The 18,383-nt window shown below is 43.0% G+C and overlaps 1 protein-coding gene across 9 annotated transcripts in view; it reads right to left on the bottom strand.

Moving 5' to 3' along the window:
• ADCYAP1R1 (ADCYAP receptor type I) overlaps window positions 1–18,383 on the bottom strand; it is a 180,541-nt gene that overhangs the window by 158,432 nt on the left and 3,726 nt on the right. The window lies entirely within an intron of this gene.

Genomic DNA, 18,383 nt, shown 5'->3' with positions numbered 1-18,383 from the left:
AGCAGGAGAGTAGGGTGGGGGAAGAGAAAACCTTTTGTAGTGATAAACACCCATTTTTTCATGGTTTGTGTGTATAAAAACATCTTCTCTATTTTCCACAGTATGCATCCGATGAAGTGAGCTGAAGCTCACGAAAGCTTATGCTCAAATAAATTGGTTAGTCTCTAAGGTGCCACAAGTACTCCTTTTCTTTTTGTTCTTCAGTGAGCACTACTCGGCAAGTCTACAGTGATGGTCCCACATGAGGATTTGTCCATCTCTCCAGCAAATCTGTGCCACAATAAGCAAGCGTGCATGGGCTCAATCGCACCAGACTTTGGTGAATATATCTTTTCTGTTGCCTTGCTTGGTTAAGGAAATTACTCCCATCTGTGAGACCTGAAAACCTCGAGAGCTCCAGCATCAGGGAGATGCATCTCAGAACAGGCCTGGTGCTGCAACTCAGTTGCTTCCGTCTTTCTGAGCTATTATGTGCTGTTTTAGAAGGCGGGAGAATGGGGGGAAAACAAGCAATGCAAGAAAGATGCCTGGAAAACCGGCAAGATCTCCAGTCACAAAACACATTGGTGAGAAAGCATGATCAAATACCTAGACTGTAAGCTCTTTGGGGAAGGGACCACCTTTTTGTTCTTTGTTTGTACAGCACTTAGCACAATGGGGACGTGATCTATGGGTGAGGTTTCTCGGTACTACCACAACAGGATAAATAAATGAGAGTTAAGACACTAGTCTGAGACTCAGGAGATCTTGGTTCAATTCCCAGCTTTGCCACGGACTGCATGTATGTCCTTGGGCAAGTCACAATCTATGTGACTCCATTCCCCATCTGTAAAATGGGAATGATAATATTCCCTTCTTCACTCTCTCGTCTCCATCTAGATTGCAAGTTCTGTGTGGCAGGGTCCGTCTCTTAGTATATGTAGGTACTACCCTACTCTAATCTCTCTTTGTTACGCAGTTCAGTTCTATCTTGCTGTGCATTTCCTTCCCCTCCTTTGGTCTTTTGCACAAATTCGATCCCAGTGGAAATGACATTAATGAAACACCCAACAGAGGAGGCCATGAAGCAGCTGTGCAAGGTGCAGAGAGATTATTTAGTTTAGTTGGTCAAAAAAGCCTGCATCAATTCTCAGAGTCTTGGCATGGATCTATCACGTAGCCTGGCCACAACATAAGAATGGCCATCCTCGGGACAGACCAATGGTCCGTGTAGCCCAGTATCCCGTCTTCCGACAGTGGCTGGTGCCAGATGCTTCAGAGTGAATGATCGGAAGAGGGCAATTTTTCAGTGATCCAGCCCCTGTTGTCCAGTCCCAGCTTCTGTCCAGTAGCACAGCTGCTTGCAGATGGATAGATGCTTCTCCGTTAGACAGAAATGGCTCCATGGACCACAGCTGGAGAAGCACTGGAATAAGGTATTGGACAGATCTTAAAACAGGGCTATAAAACCTGGATTTAAACTAATCTCTCATTACGAGGGACTAGGATTAAACCTATGTGAGGGGGTGTGGGGGCGGGGAGAGGGAAATTATCCCACATCTGCATACTGCAGGGTTTCTTGCACTTTCCTCTGAAGCACCTGGCACTGGCCACTATTGGAGTCAAGATACTGGACTAGATAGCCCCAGCATCTGATCCAGTCTGGCAATTCCTATGTATTGATGTTACGATGCAGAGATATTTAACCACAACAGTCTCTGGCTCTTCCCGTGTTTTGAATAGCTGCTGAAGAAAATATGGCATGAACAAGTGGTTTCTTGCTCTGCATCTGTCAAATACTCTTGAGGTAAAATCCTGGTGCCATTGAAGTCGTTGGCAAAACTCCCACTGACCTCCAGGGGAGCAGGATCTCACCTGGAGGCCTGGTCTACCCTTAAAAATTAGATTGACATTGCTACGTCGCACAGGGCTGTGAAAAATTTTGCACCCTCCGTGCTGTAGTTAGGTCAACCTAACCCCGGCTTAGACACAGCTAGGCTGAGAGGATTCTTCCATCCACCGAGCTATCGCCTCTCAGAGAGGTGGATTAACCACACTGATGGGAAAATAACTTCCTTCAACACAGGAAGCGTCTACATTAATGTGTTACAGTAGCACAATCACAGAGCCATAGCTCTGTCACTGCGGAGGCTGTAGCATAGAGATGGCCTTATTACTAGTTTTCCAGCAATAACTCCTTTCCCCCTCCTCCCTTCCCCCGCATCTCCTCCAAAACTAAATTTCTTTGAATGTCCTCCGAACACATTTACTAGGGGAACTGCTGTCGACATGCATGTTTTCGTGGGGTAGTGACCGTTCTCACACGACAGAGGAACAACCAGTCCTATTCAGTGCTTGAGAGACATAGAAAAAAAACTGAATGGAAAGCAAAACGTTATTGATTGCCAGCACTAGGCGATCTATTTTAGCCCTCTCCAAAGGATGCAATTTATTAAGATGAGAAATATACAAGTCCCGAAGCCCTCATTTCCACTTGCTCCATTATTAATGGCTCTTGCAGCCTGCAGATGGCAGGCAGCTCAGGAAGGAGTCTCCCATCACCAGGGTAACACTGGGGGTGGGGATCTGGGACTTCACCCATCTCCAAGGAGGAGGAGATCACCAATTCTGTGTGAATACTTAGCTGACTGAACATATTCGAAAGGCTGACCTGTTTATATGTCAGCACCCAAGAGCCTTTGAGGCATGTCCGATTGCAATTTCAAGTGCCAAAGGCACTTCAAGAAATGCACACTAATGCACGTAAAGCCTGTGACAAGCTCTTTGCCTTCAGTCCCCTGGCTCGGCAAGGGGTCTGCCGAGTGGCTAGCTCAGATTCCACAGTTGGCAGTGTACATTGCAGCAAGTCAGTCTGCAGCTTTTTATGGCCACCTGACAAACAAAAAACACATCACGAGTCGTGGGTGCATATTTACAGTCATTCTTTCACTGAGCCGCAGTGTTCACCTCTGTCCCGAGCGTCTGTAGCCAGCTGGAGTAAATGAGGCATGAGACGTGTTTTTATACCATCTTGCGATGTGTCACTCATGGGGGAAAATAATCCCTTTGTCTCAGTAGATAAGAATGAGCATCTAGTGGCCCCAAGGGGAAATAGCATAATACTGTTTCAGGCAAATGAAGTAAACTGTGTGGTAGATATTTGATATGATAATACACATACATTGTACAACAAACGACAGGATTCTGCCTTGCATATAGTTCGGATGTAATTAGATCTGTCCAAAGAATTAAGTATTTTATCAAAGATTGACTGGCTCATGGCTGTTTCCTGAACAAAAAGCCAGGTGATTAGAACAAAAAAGTCTTCTGAGAACACTTTGCATGCTTCCCCCCCACACACACACACATTATTAAGATTAAACTAGAATTTTGTGACACATTTTAGTTACCTTTTTTTCTCCCTGGGGTGGGTTGGTTGTGATTGGTCACAAAATTATTGTTTCTGGATCCTTAATCAGCTGCGATCAGGGGGTTTGGTAGAAACGATTTTGGCTCATTTTCCTCTGAGGGAGCAAGCCAGTCAGAAAAGCAATGGAGTAGAACAATAAAATAACAATAAACAACGATAGGACATAAAGAATAACTGGCCATAAATATGTAGACTACTGAATCCCCAACCCACCACCCTGTTATACAACATTCTATCATCTAACTCAAACCATTCAACCTCAATCATCCTTTTATTCTAATATACAGTTGAAACAACCCTGAATTTCTCTGAAATTGGAAAACATTTTTGGTAACGGTTCTTCAAAACAAGCTAAGTTTCCAACTAAACACACACAAACTCCTAGTCTTTCAGTGAATTTTTTCAGCTAAAAAGCCATATACGTCACACTAATGATGCTATCCATTTTTTTTCCTTGGGATTCCACCCACTTTTGTCATGTCAATGCAACCACATAGCAAAGTAAAGGTCTGTTCCTGTGAAGTGCTTTTAAAGTTGAGGGCACTCGGCTCTTCTCATGATTGAGTTCTGTGTGTGAGTTACTTTGGCATTACTGTACCACATTGGTCTAATTTACCACTGGCACATGTAGATACAACTCCTTTGAAGTCAAAGGAATCGAGCACCTCCTATGCCAGCAGTCTAATTTGGTCAGATGTCCTTGCTGTCCTTCAAATAACAAATAAATTTGTTCTATCATGATTGTATTGTATGGACAAGAATAAAATTCTTTGAATTTCTGAAGTGTCCCCAAAATTTTTATCACCATTTAAAAAAAAAAATTGCAGGGATATTTTTTGTTTGTTTTTCCATCTGTCTTACAGAGTTGACCAACATTTTGTTCGAAATTCAAAAATGGATCAGATTTTTGTCCCATGAAAAAATAAGCGTTGCTATTTCCCCCCACAACCCACTCTACAAATTAAACACCCAATGTCCCATGTAAACTCAGGAACCCTCCAACAACTGCTACCATCTTTGATAACATTCAGTATTAGTCTAGCTGGCAACTAGCGGCCACGGTGAAAAAACTGGTATTGTTTACATTTACTGTAGCTTCTTGAGCAGACTTGCAAGGAAACCTCAATATGACACACTACTTTTTTGTAAAAATTATTCCTCGTTGTAGCTGCTCATTGTTCTAGCCATCAACTGCTGGATTATCCTAACATGGATGGCAGGCGCATGCTAATCCAGTCATTAGTGGCTAGAACACTCACTGTTTATGAGGAGAACTCAGATTTCCAGGTAAGAGAGGTTTCAGAGTAACAGCCGTGTTAGTCTGTATTCGCAAAAAGAAAAGGAGTACTAGTGGCACCTTAGAGACTAACCAATTTATTTGAGCATGAGCTTTCGTGAGCTACAGCTCACTTCATCGGATGCATACCGTGGAAACTGCAGCAGACTTTATATAAACACAGGTATTGTTTCATATTCTCTGTGTATATATAAAGTCTGCTGCAGTTTCCACGGTATGCATCCGATGAAGTGAGCTGTAGCTCACGAAAGCTCATGCTCAAATAAATTGGTTAGTCTCTAAGGTGCCACAAGTACTCCTTTTCTTCCAGGTAAGAGAGTTACTCCAGATATTTTATCATGTGTATTGCCAGTTTATGTTCCTAGCCCAGTTTGTGGAAACAGTTCCTAGCCCAGTTTGTGGAAAAGTACAGGTACCCAAAATGGAGTCCAGAGTCGTGTGGTCTGCTCACAGGCCCTTACAGAGTCACAGCAGCCATTACTTACAGGCTGTCTGGAGCATTCTCAGGAAGGCTCCTCAGGTGGGGGATAAACTTCTCCTAAGGCCTGTTGTTTTGTTTTTTCTAATGGCCCATTACCCTGAATAGGCCCTTCCCAACCAGCTGTTTAGGCTGGAAGCATTTTGCCTAGTGGGTGTCACTCAGGTGTAACCACATTTGAACTACAGATACATAGCCAATATTCATAACTTTAGATACAGAAATGATACATGCACACAAATGGGATAATCATATTCAGCAAATCATAACTTTTCCAATGACACCTTACACAACCCATCTTGTACAAAATGCATCATAATTATGCCATAATCATATCATAATAATATTACTATGATGAATATGGGGCATAGTGTCACATTGCCTTTTTGTTGTTGTTGTTCATCATAGAGGGAAAAAGAAGAGGCAAGCAAGATCTGCCATAAATCTCATGTGGATCCTCAGCATCTCCCTATGGCCTCACTTCTTATACGTTCCTCCTGACAGGGCTTCTATGTCCTTTTCATCCTTCCTAGCATCTCCTCCATTTGCCTGGTATTTGGAGAGCTCATGTTCTCAAGGCTTCCTAAGGCGCATCTTCCAAACACCACAGTCGCATGCTCATTTGGGCCACAATCCTGTTTTCATTCAAATCAAAGCTAAAACACACACTTGACTTTAGTGGCAGCAGGTTCGGGACCAACACTTTAGTGGAAAGGAGACTGGACAAGTTATATGTTCTGAAGGGTTTATTCGTCAAACCCTGGGATTTTTCTTCACCTAATTTGTGAATAAATATTTTTGGTTTTGAACAATCAAATAACGTTCAGTGAATAATTTGTTCACCCCACCATCAGCTGGATAAGTTATTTATTAATACAATTTCTAATTATTTCATGGGTGTAGCAGCGATCTTGGAAAACCTTGAACCTATAGCATATTATAGTTAATTTCTTCCACAACAGTTATTTGTCTTTCCATCTCTTTTGCTGTTCTCTTCATTATGGGCCTGATCCTGCCAGTTGCAAGGCACCTCCTCGAAGGTTACTGGGCACTTTCAATTTCCACAGCAGCCTATAGCTATGACTACACTCTGAGCCAGGGGTGTGATGCCCCTTCTCATGTATATGGACTTGTGGTAGCTCAAGGAGAGCTAGCACACGTATAAATAATAGTGACACTCATAGGCACTGACTTTCCAAAGTGCAGGGGTTGCTTGACCCCCAGCTCTGCCCCAGGCCCCACCCCCACTCTACCCCTACCTCCAAGACTCCACCCACGCCCCTTCTCTTCCTGCCCCCACTCCACCCCTGCACCACCTCTTCCTGCCCAATTCTGCCCCCTCCCCTTAGCGCGCTGCATCCTCTTTCCTCCCCCCTCTCCCCAGAGCCTCCTGAACGCTGTTCACAGTGGGCGGGAGGCGCAGGGAGGGAGGGGGAGGTGCTGATCAGCAGGGCCCGCTGGTGGGCGGGAGACATAGGGGGCTGGGGGGGACTGATCGGGGGGCTGCCGGTGGGTGCTCAGCACCCATCATTTTTTCCCTGTGGGTGCTCCAGCCCTGCTCGGAGCATGAAAGAAGATAGCTTGTTTATGATTAAAATATATCTCTGAGCTATAGAAAAGAGAAGGATGATACATTTCCTTCTGAGAAATGCCAAAGTCATCCCTTTAGTTGCCTTCTGAATATGTCCTCCAAGCCACTAAAAAGAGACATGAGGAATACAGTCTAAAATCTTCCATGTAGCTATTGTCCCTAAGGAAATCATTGCCTAGGGATCCACAAGTTCAGTATACAGGCTCTCAGACATTCAGCCAACCTTCTCTTCAAATCCACTTCTCAGCTGTATATTGCCCACCTTGGAAGAATTCTTCTACTATATCCACTAAAGGCTTTATTCCATGTTAGTGTTTGTAAGCCACCTGCCTAAGAATCCCCTATCCGGGCACACTAGAGCTAAGCCCAGAGCCATGGCAAGTGGAAGTAAGATACCCAAAGAGCAGCTGCATTACACAGAGATAGAGAGGAAGTGGCGAAGCAGGTTATTTTGCCAGAGCAAAAGAGCAGCATGCACAAATCTAGGAAGACTAAGGAAGAGGGAAATCTGGGTACCTACACTATTGTATCCTATTTTGATATTGTCTCTGGGGGTGCATGGATCAGCGTTCACGTTGCACTCCCCGTCAATACCCAGCCCGAGCCGGGGAAACTAATGATCCAACCAGCGGACCAAATTCCATGATAAATCCTGGTTACGTGCCACCTGAGGCATGTTGCACACATGCTAAGAAAAAGTATTCATCCATGGTATCCTAGCCTGTAACTTTCTGACACAAGAGTATTTCACACTCATATGGCACCTTTCACCACAAAGGCCTTCGCCAACTATTCACCTCACGGCAATGCAGTCAGGGGGCGTCAAACAATCAGCACACATTTTGCTGCAGAGCAGCAGACTCAGAATGTTAGCCACAGGCATCGGCGCTCAACTCTTATGGAAAGGAAGATGGACTATTTAAGGTTCAACACAGAGCAGACAGGACAGGGTTGGTTTTTTTTTTAAATGTTTTACTAATTAGACTCCATCGTACCTTTGAAGCAATGGCCCACATTTGGGGCCTGGTCCAAGGGTTATGGAGTACCTGAAGAAGAGCTCTGTGTAGCTCGGAAGCTTGATTGCAGAAGCCGGCAGAAGCTGGTCCAATAAAAGATATTACCTCACCCACCTTGTCTCTCTCATATCCAGGGACCAACATGGCTACAATAACACTGCAGATGCAATCTGGCCCTTTATAAAGGCACCTATTGCACAGCCTGCAGAACACAATATTAAAAGGGGTCTAAAACCAAAGCTAATCATTCCAAGTACCCAGCCAGATCACACTGTCAATTGCTAAAAACGGATAACCATCAGGCAGCCCATCTACGAATGCTACATCCATCTATCCAGCCGGCAATCATCTGCTCTTACACTGTGATCACCGCCACAGCACTGCAGCGCCTTCCAACAATTCCCCACTTGTGCAAAGAACTGGAATGAAAGGGAGCTAGAGGAAGCAAAATAAACCAACAATCACCATCAACTAAGGCTTCACAGAAGTGGTCAAGAAAAAGCAATCAAATTGTTTTAAACTCTAGGCATTCCAAACCTGGATGGTGTGTCTCCCTATGTATGTATGCACACTGGCACATATGCAGGCATGTATGGATATCTCCCCCTCCCCCCAAAAAACATAGGTCAACCTAGGTCACTCTAATCCAATCATTCTTTCAACAGCAACTTGAAAAGGGATGGATGATAAATGGTAATTTGGAAGGAACAAGCTAATAAACCTTCTTTGGAAGACGCCAACACCCTACCACTCCCAGAGCTTCAAACTAAGAGCATAAAGAGAAATTTGGATGGTCAAAAACTTCAGAGAAAGGCTATAAATTGAAACACAGGCAGTTAAGACATAAAAACAGACCTAGGAGGATGGATGGCTCAGGAGATTGATATATAGAACACAGTTTTCCTCTCTATGTAGCCAGCTTGTATCCAACTCAGATGGGAAGTGTCATGTGACCAGGAGGTGGGCGGTCAGGTCTAGTGGTCAGAGCAGGAGTCAGCAGCCAGTTGCCAGAGTCAAGGACCACAGCCCAAGTCAGGAGCCAGGAGTTGGAGCCCAGGGTTAGAACCGGAGTCAGAGTTCATATGCCAGAACTAAGGGTCAGAGTCAAAGTCAGAAATCAGAGTCGAGGGTTAGAACTGTGTTACATGCCCTGAGGCAAGACAAGGGCCAAGGCCGCAGCAGGGGCCAAGACAGGACCTATCAGAGCCACGGGCAAATGCTTTGAGCAGCCACTGAACTGCTGCTGCTCCTGGGCTTAGGAGCCAGGGTGCTGCCTCTACCAGCCAATCAGGCAGTGTAGCCAATCAGCTGCACTCACCAGTTTGCCCACAGACTGGCTCTGCGGCCAGCCCAGATCCCTGACAGGTAGTCAGAGGAAGCTGCCACCAGCTCCTCTTTCAAGGACTGTGAGCAAGAGTGAGTCAACTCAATCCATTCCTAGTAGCAAGAGAGAAGCCTCTGAAATGGCACTCCATCTCAGCCAAGAAGCCAAGACCTGAAACAGGCTAGAAATTGAACTGCCCTCCAAGGTCTGACAGTGGTCCCGCCTGGTGAGGCTGAAGTACACTAGAAAGGCAGTGTGTGGGAAGCTTGCACTGCTGCTGCTTATGCTGTTCCAATGTCTGTGGATAAACAGAGGACATGATTTCCCCAGGGCGATGAATCTGGCACCTTTTCCAAGCACTAAATTCAAACATACAAAAAATACCCAGAGTACAAGAAAAGACTCATGCCAGAGGACCAGAAACAGAGAAATCTAGATGGAAATGTCGAGGTAGAGTTGACTAGAATATAGTGCATGGCTAGAGTTCCCTCTTCCTAATGCAAACCCAAGACACACATGCCAGTTTAGTAACGGCAAATGTTTAATCCTAGTGGAAGTAATCATCTGATGAATGGGTATATTGAGAATGCTCAGATTATTGTGATATTGAAAGCTAAAGTGACATCCAAAGATGAAATCCTGATGCCATTGAAGTCAATGGGAGTTCAGGCATTGATATCAGTGGGGACTGATTTCAGGATCAGGATTTCACCCCAAGAATTTAAGACTAGAACCTACTTGACTAAGTAGTCAGGAGAAGTTTACACAAGACCCTTCATACATTCATAATTAGTAAGTTATAGATATGGTAACCCATTTGGAAAGGAAATCCTTCCAGATTACAGCAGCTAATGAAAAGGATTATCTATTCTGCTGACTACACACTAGTCTAATTACCATCCCTTTCACTGAGGAGTTAAGCCTGAAAGGAAAGATTCTTCTCATCAAGGGAGATGCTTTTTGCCTGGAAAGGCCAATGTAATTCTTCCTCACTGCCTATCATAAAAAAAAAAAAAAAAGACAAGCACATTGCAAACATTAAGGACAAAGGTTTGCAAGTGATGTGCTGCTTTTCAAAGCTCACAAGAGCTCTGAGTTTGAGAGTGTGTTCAGCTGCTAAGCTTCATGTTCTCTTCATTGTGAGGATGATGACAATGTCACATTGTTAGAAATCCCCTTTCTGGGGGGAAAGCCCTGAGTGTTTGGCTAATTGTTTTTATAAATTTAAATAAAAAAATCAAAATACTTGCTTTTATTTTGTTATCCTAAGATGTGCAACTCCTACTCTGGGTTTTAAAAATATGTATTTGATAAAGCTCTACTCGTGAGAAGAAGGACCATGTTGTGGTAAAGACTCTGGACTAGGTCTCAGGAGACCTGTGCTTAATTCTCACCTCAGCTGCCAACTTCCTGACTCCCCTTGGACAAGCCATTTCATCTCTGTGTCTCACTTCCCCCTCCATAAAATGGAGATGAGAATACTTCATTTTCCCCCTCTCACTGTCAGTCTTGTCTATTTAGATCAGAGGTCCCCAAACTGTGGGGCATCCCCCCCTGCGGGTGGTGGAGGAATGTTCAGGGGGCCAGGCCTGGGGCCCAGGCCAACCCCCACAGGGAGCAGAGAGGGAATGCCACTCAGTTCTGCTACTGGCCCCAGACCCCGGGTGCCGGTCTCAGCCCCTGGCTGAGGCTCCACTCCCAGCCCGGCCCCTACCCCCAGCTGTGGCCCCAACCTCGCCCCCCTTGCCCCTGTCCATGTCCCCCCCTCCCGGAGCCGCAACCCTGCTCCCGGCCCCGGGGGACAGAAGGGGGCACAGTCAGGGGTAAGGAGGGGCATGAGGTAAAAAGTTTGGGGACCACTGAATTAGATTGTAAGCTCTCCGACTGTCTCTTACTATGGGTGTACAGTGCCTAACACATCAATTGAAGCCTCTAGGTGTTACCGTAATTATAAATAATAAGTTATATGGGCAAGCCAATTAAAAAGACTGCATAAAAAAATCAAAGGACATTGATAGAATGCTTGCTGAGATGTACAGCAAGAACAAAAGAACAGCTCTAGCTGAAGCCACAGTATCTTAGCAAGGATGAGCTACAATAATGAGTGAAGTTCCTGCACTATCATTTCACCCTCACCCACATTAATGGCTTAAAAGATGAAGAAATGGTTGTGGAAACTTAATGAGCCTTTTGTAAATCTAGGGCTGAAAATAGACGGCAGTCAACCATATAGCTGTTTATCTCAAGGTTGGCCAAAGCCATGGTGCTGGCAAAAAATGCTGAATCACACTGAATGAAGAGAACACAAATTAAAATAGTACAGAAAAATGCATGCAAACAAGAAACGATGGAAGGTTATTTGGGGACACTGTGGAAAGCGGGACAGAAAGCTTGGTGCATGAAATGAAAGGATGAGATATCACTACATTGCTGGGGTGTGTTGGGGAGGGCTCTTTTAGGGAGCTTTCAGGAGCAATGCTGACAATGATTTGCCGTGCTCATTGATTACTGGCAAATCTGAAAATTGCACAAAGGCAGGTGAAATTTCAGAAAGGAAATATTTTTATGATTATATTTTTTCTTTCCTGCTGTGAGGAGAGAAAGCCAGATATTTCTCCCTCAAGTCCAGCTCTGAATACTGATATGTGAAAAGAATGAACCAGCAACAGAGAAAATATTGTGTGAGAGGAGGAATGTCTGTATACTGATACACAGATGAGAGGGGCAGAACCATGCAGCGTCAGAAGACATTGCCATTACTAACATCATTTTGATCAGTTCACACAATTCCATGTTTTGTCATCCGTTTATTCTATCATTTGCCTCAAACGTCTTGATCTTGGAGAAGAGGAGTTTGAGGTCAGGACGATATCACAGTTACAAATAGGGGACGTCAAGGGAGGAGATAATGGACGTGATCTTGGGAAGGAGGTCACTCTTCTTGCTCAGCAGTAGCTCCTCCGTCTTTCAGCCACTGACAGAAGTTGAAACAAAGCCTCAAATGCATCTACTCCAAGGAGAGATGCATATCAATAAGTAGAGAAGAACTACACAGTCGCAGAGAACATTAATACCAACACAAGTTTGGTCCTATATGAACTTTGCTGCTTCATCCTTCTCAGTTCCAATGCAAGTGGTATCCTGCTCATGCATTGCAAATTCTGTAGCAGTCTCTAGTCTAAGTTTTCAGAACTGTCTAGTGATTTATGATGCCCAACTTGTTGCATGTTAAAGCGGCTTGATTTTTCAGAGTGGTTGGTGAGCCCTTTCCAAAAATGAAAACGCTTTAGAAAGTGTTGCATGTCCAAATTGAGATGTCACTAGAGACGGTTGATTTTTAAATGTAGGCCTTATACATTCTTAACATGAAGAGTAATGCAGCACTTTGAGAGGAAGGATGCCCCACTGGTTAAGGTGCTAGGCTTGGACACAAGAGACAAAGGTTTAAGACCCTATTCTGCCCCAGGTGTCCTGAGTGACCTTGGCTAAGTCGCTTTGTCTCTGTGTGTGTCAGTTCCCTATTGGTAATATGAGGACAATAGCACTGCCCTACCTCACTGGGGTGCTTAGAGAATAAATACATTACAGATTGTGGGGTGCTTAGAGACTACAGTAATGGGAGCCATATAGGTACCTAGGGTAGACAGATGTGTCTTGACATTCTGTGAATCTATTCAGTTGAAAACAGAAAACTCAAACACAGGACCAGTTTATATTGCAAAGCAAAGTGGCTGGAGAAAAAGGTGCCAAGGTATATAAACATTCATATAGTAGGATCAGCTGAAAAATCTGGAATTAGATTTTTCTGTTACATAAAAAAAAGTGTCCATGTTTTCCTTGTTGTGTATGGAATATAGACAAGATTTAGTGAGCGCATCTGTGGATCAAATGGACTGTATCTGAAAGCATCAGTGCTTAGACAGCAAAGCAATAGATGCCTTAGAAATAGTGAGATAGCTCAAAAGATCTCCCTTTTAGCCTCTGAACAAAACAGCCATGTATTATAAAATGGACTGACTTAAAGTATTACGGCTAAGCCACCACCTTGCTGTACGCTGAGCACTCTCTATTATTTTTTGGTCGGGGCTTGAGCCCCGGAACACCCACGACATACATCCTTCTATGCAGAAGAAGGCAACAGGGTAGAAGAGTACAAGATGAGTGGACAGGGATGAAGCTGGGGAAGAGTGTGGGGAGCGAGATCAGGAGTAAGAGAGACAAGCAGTTACAGCTGAGGCAGAGTTATCCAGGGCCAGTGGTGCAGAGCAGCATCTTCAGCACAGGCAATGACGACCTTCCATCCTGCTCTCCCTTCTGCAATTATTCAGTGCTGTTCTGGCCAATGACTTCTCCTCCAGCTGCTCGCCCATGGTATAAACTCATCTCCACTAACTAGCTCCTTCACTAGCATAAAATACTCCTCCAATGCCCAACTTAACGCAATTCAAGTAAATGAATCAAACTATGGAAGTCCAGGCTTCTTTGACAACTGTGGCACATTCATTAGTCATTAGGAGCTCAAGTACCTGTGATATTTCTAAAAAGAAAAGGAGGACTTGTGGCACCTTAGAGACTAACCAATTTATTTGAGCATAAGCTTTGGTGAGCTACAGCTCACTTCATCGGATGCATTCAGTGGAAAATACAATGAGGAGATGGTCTGTGTGTATATAAATCTCCTCATTGTATTTTCCACTGAATGCATCCGATGAAGTGAGCTGTAGCTCACGAAAGCTTATGCTCAAATAAATAGGTTAGTCTCTAAGGTGCCACAAGTCCTCCTTTTCTTTTTGCGAATACAGACTAACACGGCCGCTACTCTGACACCTGTGATCTTTCTGATACTCTCTCTTCTCCTCTCCATCTTAAGCTAACCACAAAACTCCTGGTAAGATTCCAAGGGTCTGATTCTCCCCACACAGGAAATGAGTAATTTCTATTTACTTTAACCAAGGCCTTTACATCATGTGCTAGTTCTAGCTTCTTTATAAACTTCTTCTCCAGGCCAAGTAGAGAGAGGTCAGTTTACTAGTGTGCAAGAGAAAAAACACAGCAACTGCAGCGGCTAGATCTTCATCTGGTTCATGCCGCGGAAGCTGTAAATATTTAACACAGTATATTCTGTAAGTATTCTCTTAATTTTGGTTTAGTAAAGGGCACTAAAAAATAAAATATGCATTTAACTATAGACTTGACAAATGCCTTATTTTATATGTGTTCCTAAATTTAAAACTTCTTCTAAAAATAAAAAGTCAAGGTTGCTAAATGACCAGTTGTTATTTATTGCATCATTTGCAAAACCCAAATGTTTAAAGAAAGCAAACTAACTGCTAAGGACGTTCACAAAAAGAAAAGGAGGACTTGTGGCACCTTAGAGACTAATCAATTTATTTGAGCATAAGCTTTCGTGAGCTACAGCTCACTTCATACATTGCAAGTCTTACACTGCCCACATAAAAACAGGTTTCAGAGTAGCAGCCATGTTAGTCTGTGTTCGCAAAAAGAAAAGGAGTACTAGTGGCACCTTAGAGACTAACCAATTTATTTGAGCATAAGCTTTCATGAGCTACAGCATCCGATGAAGTGAGCTGTAGCTCACGAAAGCTCATGCTCAAATAAATTGGTTAGTCTCTAAGGTGCCACTAGTACTCCTTTTCTTTTTGCAAATAAAAACAAACATCATTCTTATCTAGTATAAAGAAATTCATTTTTCCATCACAACACAATAACTTCAGCTCTGACATATAGATTGCTGAGGAGGGTTTATGTATCTTTATTGTTGTGATTTCAGTAAATATTTTTCCAAGGGATAATATTAAATGGGAAGCATTATTAGATATAATTATCAACTGACAGTAACATTGTTTTCGGATAGTACATTAGATGCTGGATGTATTTTATGAGAATGTGTATGACTACAGATTTATGCTGAGGAGATTAACCGTGTATGCATGGGTTTGCACTAGAAACTGCTCAATGTGTATGAACGGAAAAAAATGAAAATGGGGTTTGTGTTAGGGTTGAATTTTGAAATTTCAAAACCCAACCCATACTAAAAAAACACCCCTATCTGACAGTAAATAAGGTATTTCCATTATTGTCACCTCCCAACTTTATCTTTTTTATTAAATGAAGCTTTTTGGTTTTGAAATTTCACAGGTTTTGTTAGTCATTTTTTTTCTTTTGTGTAGGAAAAGTTCTAAAACGTTAAATAAATGCAGTTAAGTCTCCACATTATTTTTAAAAGCCAACAATGGCTCCTGTGAAGCCCTGCCTCATTCTGTGCACACCTGACAAGACCGGCAGGTTCCCTAGGCCATCATGATATGCATACATTCATAACACAGCCAAAGATTGATGAAAAAGTGAGGAGAAGTCATTGCAAATTAAATATCAAACTCAAGACTAGAATTTAGGTTACCTGGTTCTGTAACCTGTGTCTAAAACCAGTGGGAAATGCTACCTTCCAGCCAAGTCACTGAACATCACTGTGCCTTGGGTACCCCACTGGAAAAAAATATAAAAATATTTGGCTAGCAATCATGCTTTATACTCACATTGTGCTGTTCCATCTTCAGATCTCAAAGCACTTTACAAAGATGGGTAATTAGATTCAAAGCTTTTTTAGCCAGGGACTGTCTTTTTGTTCTGTGTTTGTACTGCACTTACCCCATGACCAGGGCTTCTGGGTGCTATGCTCTCGTGTTGAAATCAAGACCCCACTGAAGTCAATGGGGCCAAGATTTCACCTCCGGACTGCAGCAATTTAAGCACCTCCCTTGTTCAGGGCTCTGCCTAATGACACAATCTAACTCAGATTGAATGAATGGGGCCCTACTCTGGTACCCTTACTCAGACTGAGTAGTACCTTCTTCCTTTTGATATCAACAAGGCAGCTTGCAGAGTCATGTACTCCTCCGGGGGAGGATGTGTGGCAGAACTGGGCCCTGCATCAGAGAACTGAAAAATAAAAATCCATTCCATGTTTTATTTTTAAATCATTTGATAGTATGTATATAAAACAGGAGGAGTTTTCCCACTATCCATCAGTCCCATTCAACATTTACCAGAGCCTATAAATAACAGTCAGTAAATTATAATGATCAGTTAATTTCCAGGGACTGAGCGCCTTTCATCCAAAGATCTCAAAGTGGTACCAAAATGCTACTGTGATTGTCATTTCATAATGATTAGAGCACTGGATTGGACCTCAGGAGACCTCAGTTCTAGTCCCAGCTCTGTCATTGGCCAGCTGGGTGACCTTGGGCAAGTGACTTCACCTCCCCTGGCCTCAGTTTCCCCATCTGTAAAATGGGAATAATGCAATTGACCTTCTTTTTAAAGTCCTTACAGACCTATTGATCAAAAGCCCCATATAAGAGCCAGGTATTATTAACAACAACAGACAGACAAATCTTAAATATCTGTGTCAGAAGTAGCTCTGTGCAATGGGAAACTTTTAAACCTTAACATTTCCAAAGTGATTAATTTAAATACATACCAAAAATAATTAAGCAATGTTATGAGTTAATCCCTTTCATTTCTGTTGTAAGGAAAAAGTGTAAGAGTTACATGAACAATCTAGATTTGTTAGGATTTTTTTAAACAAACATTTATAAAATTGCCTGTTTTAAATAGATGTTTTCACACTTTCTAAAACGATTTTTTTAAATGCACCCTAAAGTAATATCATGTAAAACATTTTTTAAAAAATGTATTTTGTAAAGTAACATCATGTCTGACTAGTTTCAATTGAGATTCATAATATGTGCCCTAAAAAATAATTATAATGGAAAAATTGGCACACTCTTACTTACCCATGGTGTTGCAAATAGTATCACTGAAATTAAGTGGTAATATGGTTGTCACATTGATTTGCAAAGCAATAATCTGTCTTCTGAGTGGAGAAACTAAGATTCTAAAGGCTGACTAGCTCACCCTGATAAGGCAACTGTATTAGAATAACTCAGATGGATAGTACTATTATCACAGACTCAGAGCAGCAAAACGCTGGAAGGGTACTATTAGCTCCATCCCTATATCCGTGCATGATTGTTTCCCACATTATATTCTCCAGCACATTATCCATTCTAGTTTCAACTGTCTTGAACAAAGGGCTTCCACACGGTCCTTTGGGAGATGGGACAATCCAACCCCTGATCATGAGATATACATTGGAATTATTAAAACCATAGGGTGCTGATTCCAATCGCTTTTTCGCTCCAAGTAGCCTCACTCACATACATGTTTAAGGTATTACACAGCATGAATAAGGGCTTGGGAATCTGGCCCCTAGGAACTTTGAAAGTGTTTCTCGAGGGTTTAAATTTTGTCATTATGTAAATGTTTAAGCAAGGACAGCTGGGAGGTTTCAAAAGCGAGACAGCATGATTTATTAGAGCTAATCAGATAACGACCAAACAAAAACAAACAAGAAAACAGAAAAAGGTGAAAAATCTGCCAAAAATGTATGATTTCTCACCCCCCCCCCTCATTTTTCCAATCCGCTCTAACAACTGGCATCCAAAGGGACACACAGCTTTGCAGCCAGCCACAGCAGATGAGTGAAGGCCCATGTCTAGTATGTGTTGCGTGTAGCTATCAAACACACTCAGCTCCAAAGGATTTCTTTGAAGTGCTGCATGTTAAACTAAGTGGGAATTGGAAAGCTCTCTCAAGGGATGCTGAGCTTCATTACATATCAGGAATAAAGTTCAAGGGGAATTATGAAACCCAGAGAAATAAGTTTACTCAGTGGTGTGGCGATTGTCCTTGCCTATATGCAGGGTTGCCGGAACAATTTTTGTAGTGGGGGTGCTGAAGGTGGAAACCATGTATTTGGACTGTGATTATGTCTTCAAGCCACGGGGTGTGGCAGCACCCCCAGCACCCCTAGTTCCAGCACCCACGACGGTATTTTGCCACAAAAGATGGCTTTTAAAGTGGGGTAAGGACAAGGAGAAACAGACCCACACTGGTGTGACGTCACTGACTTCAGTGGTGTCGTTGCTCCAGATTTGCACTGGGGTAAAAGGTCACTCCATTCCTAGTGAGATGTCAATGGGCATTGGATCAGGCCCTAACTGAGAGGAGAATCAGACCCTTCATGCCTATAATGGTAATACAGGATGTTCAGATTTAAACATCAAAGGGGCACAGGCAGTAAAAACACAGGGGCATAAACTCTTGGGAGAATACTCCTTGCTGACTTTAAGGTCAGACTGATATGCTAACAGAAATGACTTGTCACACATGAACTGTAGGGGCC

Source organism: Caretta caretta, chromosome 2 (genome assembly GCF_965140235.1).
Source record: "Caretta caretta isolate rCarCar2 chromosome 2, rCarCar1.hap1, whole genome shotgun sequence".
NCBI classification, from domain to species: domain Eukaryota; kingdom Metazoa; phylum Chordata; order Testudines; family Cheloniidae; genus Caretta; species Caretta caretta.
The sequence above is the reverse complement of the archived record's forward strand: the minus strand, read 5'-3'. Positions and strand labels throughout refer to the sequence as shown.